General features: G+C 42.3%; 1 non-coding gene across 1 annotated transcript; it reads left to right on the top strand.

Moving 5' to 3' along the window:
* The first annotated feature begins 1,547 nt into the window (after positions 1–1,547).
* LOC123726798 (U7 small nuclear RNA) lies at positions 1,548–1,600 on the top strand. The gene has a single exon (XR_006758947.1). It is a non-coding gene; the product is annotated as a U7 small nuclear RNA (small nuclear RNA).
* Positions 1,601–4,792: the final 3,192 nt, after the last annotated feature.

Here is a 4,792-nt window from a genome sequence, read left to right as displayed (position 1 = left end):
CTGCCTTAGAACAGGTTTGGGTTTTCTGAAATTATCCTTCATAACAGTTACCTGTAGACATGACTGAGCTCTTGCTTTTGAGTGTTTGGAGAGGTTCAGCACATTGCAGGGTGATTGTGACTAGTAGCTCACCTTAGCTCTGTCTATGATTTAAGTGTCTGACTGCTTTAAAACAGGTTTGGGTTTCCTGTAGACAAGCTACCTGAGCTGTTGCTCCTGGCTGTTTTGGAGACTTTCATCACTGCAGCGAGAAAAGAAAAGGAAATAAAGAAGAGACTTGATGAGTAAAGAGGATTAATGAAATATATCTCTCGCGATTCCCCCAGGCAAGTTTGTCTCTCAGATATTAGATAAAGTTAGACAAAGACCCTTCTCATAGTCTCAGTGAAGAACCAAAGGAGCCTTAACAACTAGGCATTTATAAGAGAGCTCTATGTGGGGAATGAGCGTGTGAATCATCTAGCTTAGGTCATGTCCCAAATGGCATCCTATTCCCTTTTTAGTGCACTTCTGGGCTCTGGTCAAAAGTAGTGCACTAAATAGGGAATAGGGTGCCATTTGGGACGCAGTAGGAATGTTGTGCTCCAGACTTCACCTCCCCTTTTATGACCTCCTAGGGGTCAACATGTTCCTAAATCATGTTCCAACACCAAAGAGTTCCTTACAGTTCACGACTAGAGTGATAGTTGCTGGGGTCACGTGTAGTGCAGCATTCTCAGTCAGTCAGCATTCTCAGTACGGATCCTCTTAAACACTGAAGGATCTGAAGGGGTTTCGGGTTCCATGATGACTATGCGTTTGTCCATAGAAATAGAATGTGTCTGTGTAAAGTGGATGGATAGACTAAAGAAGATGGCACTGAATAGTGGTGGGTGTAGAGAACTCCTTTCAAAAAAGGTTCTCGAAACCTCGGCGCTTGGAACTTGTGGTGCATGGACCAAAATGAAACCATTAGATGTAGTGGAGATAGAATAAACTCCTGAAATGCTTAAAATGTGAACATGGTCTGTTCTCCTAATGTGAATATGGTATCAGGATTGTGGAGCTTACCTTCCCATCCCCCTGTATGTTCATCTGTGTAACTGGGAATTGACTAAAGAAGCCCACACGAAAAATGACAGTTTACTATAGAATACTACAATACTTACTATAGAATTCTATAGTAAACTGTAGGATACTGTATAATACTATACTACACACTGTACTATCCCTCGATAATGTGTAGGACTTATGATGGAATGTTGTAGTATACTATAGTACTAAATACTACGGTATTATCTGCAAAAAAAAACACTGTAGTAAATATTACAGTAATGTCCAAAAATACTACACTTTTTTTTATCTATGGTATATACTACAATATTACATTTGCATGTACCCTGACTATTCCCCTAACCCATATCCCAATTTGTGCCACCCATAAGTGAGAAACCTACATACTAATCTAAGTATAGATCAAATATTGTGTTACCTACAGGTTATAGAAAAGAGCAGAAGGTCTGAACTATCTGTTCAGACCCCAGTCCTACCTACCTACAGGTTATGGAAAATGTGTTCTTTTAATATTTCTCTAGTAGGTTTTCTGAAGGAGAAAGCCTCCACTTCTATGTCAAAGATAATAAAACAAAAACACTATATTAAATACCACAGTAATGTCCACAAAAACATTACAGTAAGTACTACAGTATACTACAGTCCGCAAAAACACTATAGTAAATACTACAGTATACTACAGTGAATACTACAGTAAAGTCAGAAAAAACACTACAGAGAATACTATAGTATTTATACCATAGTATACTATGGTATTTTTTTATGTGGGAGATGGCACTGAAGAGTGGTGGGTGAAGAAAAAATCCTTTCAGAACATATGCGTGGAATAGTTTATACAGTGTATATAATAGATATTGAAAAACTGCTGAAATATGTCAAATGTGAGCGTGGTTTATAATGTGCATATGATAGCAGGATTGTGGAGCTGATCTCCCTGCCCCCCACCCTTTGAGCCAGCTGTGGCGATGACTGCTGTGGAGTAATGCTGTGGAAGCAGGTAAGAATTATGATGACGGATCAATGCCAGATCTCAGGTGTAATTATCCTTCCCTACCCTCTACCCTGAGCTGAACGACTGCACATCATGGGAGAGGGAGAGGAAAAGGGAAGGAGAGAGGGTGAAGAGAGAAAGGAAAACAAGAGAGAGGTGGTGTTTGGGAGAGAGAGAGAGAAGTCTGGGTGTGTGAGAGAGATAAAGAGAGGGGGTAGAAAGAAAGAAAGATGTTGGAGACGAGACTGAGAGTCATTTTAAATCAGGAGGCCTTGTCATGACAGTTTCCAAGTAAAAATAGTCATGTTTAAGCTTCAGAAATAACCCAGTCTCCCTGGGGGCAGAGGAGAAAAAAGCTGAAATTCACAGGGTCTATTTTTAAGAGGAACCGATATGACTGTAGATGATGTCCCAAATGGCACCCTATTCCCTACATGGGACCCTATGGACACTGGTCAAAAGTAGTGCACTATATAGGGAATAGGGTGCCATTTGGGATGTATACAGTGACTGAGGTAAAGGCTAGAGCTGCTTCAGGCCTATTATATTTAGGTCCTGTGATCTGCTGAGCTGTTTATATAGAAACTGTCTACCTGCCTCTTAGCCTGTCGAGCTACAGAGTGGTTTTCTATGTTTAGTTGTAACTTCTTGTGGGGCAAATTTTTTATTTTTTATTTAACTACCATAACCATTACCTAGCGTTTGCCAGAATGGAAAAGTGGCCTAGTTAAAGATTTTGTCTGAAAATCCCTAGAAAGCAACACGACTGAAAATGTAAATCAATCTGAGAACGATATGGTGTGTCATACAATATTGTCCAATCACACGATAGAACTAAACATACTGTATGTAAGGCTATGTGATATGAGGAAGGATACTCAAATGCAACCCGATTTAAGAGACACCGCCCCAGCCCTCCCCCCACCACCAAACACACACACACACACACACACACACACGACACACTCTTGCCCCCAGTAGCAGCTCACTCACAGATGAAATAAACACATGAACTGCATGCTGTTAAAATGTTCCAGTGTTGATCTCACTGTATTATACCGGACAAGAATTTGGCAGCAAGTCTCAACGTTTAGTAACAACACAGTTGTTTCCTTTTAAGGAAAAGTTGCAGCACGAATGTTTGCTAATCCTCTCAAGCTACGGTATATTGCAACACAAAGCAAAAACAAACCTGTTTAAAGTACACTTGGATAAAGAACGTTGTCTGTGTGTGTATTTGTTGTTTGCCTCGGGCCCAAGACACATCAATCACAACAGAAAGCAATATCTCCCAACCTCCCAAATTCAAACAAATTAATGTCAAAAGGTTATTTCAGTATATTGGTGTGGTGAGGGCTTAATCACTTTTACATTAGTTTTTAATGTTGTGGAGAGAAGAGAGGGAATCTTCAGAGGAGATAAGAAAGTGAGAGAGAGAGAGAGAGAGAGCTGGTATAGAGAGCCCATTAAGCTCTGCTCCCAACACCTGCTCTATCATCTCAGACTGAGAGAGGGAGGAGAAGAGTGGAGGAGGGGATGAGAGGGAACAGAGGAGGAAAACAGACCTGGCTGCAGCTGACCAAACATTTCCCTGACTTACCCTAGATCCTGCAGAGAGACTGTCAGCCGCGTTGGTTAGCCCAGTGACTACACAGCAGGGAGCATGGGGCAGGCCCGAGCTAATGAGTAGCTTCAATGTCTCAGTGGGTTAGTAAGAGAATGGTGCAGGGTTGTGGGTTTGATTCCCATATGGGAAACCCATACAGTATGTCACTGTCAATTTTACAGTTCTGTCGCTTTGGATATGTGGTTTTGGTCTGCTAAATGACCATATAAAATAGGGGGTTTCAGGATCTCAGCGAGACAGGGTGGGCGTGTGTGTGTGGCAGGGAGGTGGGACGCCAATGCACCCCATGTATTATTTAGGAGGAGCACGTCTGGGCTGGTCTGGACGCCTGGCTGATGATTAACTCTCTGCCTTGGCAGGGGTGGCCCTTTGCCCCTCCAACCAGGCATCTTCCAACTAATCAACACGTCTGGCAAGGGCACCAACACCCTTCGCCCCTCTTCGCCTCCTCAGACACACCCTTGGCCGCCCCCCTCACCCAGGCCTCATCCGAACCACCAAGAACCAATTATGGGAGAAAAACAGCAGCAGTTAAAGCATCAAACGCTGCTGCCACAGCATGTCTCAGAACAACATCTTCTGTACCTGGTGTTGGTGCTGAGCTGACCCTGTGCTGATGATCAAATGGTTCATGAGCTTAGCCTCAGCACAATTGTCTAACTCTATCGTCACCTGACCACCTCTGGAGGATCTGAGGCGAAGATACATGAGCAAATAGGGAGAGAAATAGAGATGAGGTATAGGAGACACAGGTGATTTGCTTTGACAGTACATAGACTGGTAACACTTTAAATACATGTACAATATAATGCATTACATGAGGCAGTCATAAGTTATAAGACTTGCGATAATTATCTTTCACCAGGCTCATAGATTTGATATTTGCATGTCTCTTTTTGGACAGATCAGCAAACTGCATTTTTTTTGGCCACGTTAACTTAGACTGACAGGTGAAGGAAGACTGAAGACTTGAAGATGTATTATACAGGATTAGACAGGTGCATGATGTTTTACTAAAGCCTGACATGAAGAACTACCGATGAAAGATTTAAAGCATTATGATGTTACACGTTTTCTCCTTGGGCTTTATGGAGCGTGTTAGCAGGTAGCCTAGCGGTTAA

This window comes from Salmo salar, chromosome ssa01 (assembly GCF_905237065.1).
Source record: "Salmo salar chromosome ssa01, Ssal_v3.1, whole genome shotgun sequence".
Classification (NCBI taxonomy): Eukaryota; Metazoa; Chordata; class Actinopteri; order Salmoniformes; family Salmonidae; genus Salmo; species Salmo salar.
This window is presented reverse-complemented; position numbering and strand designations above follow the sequence as displayed.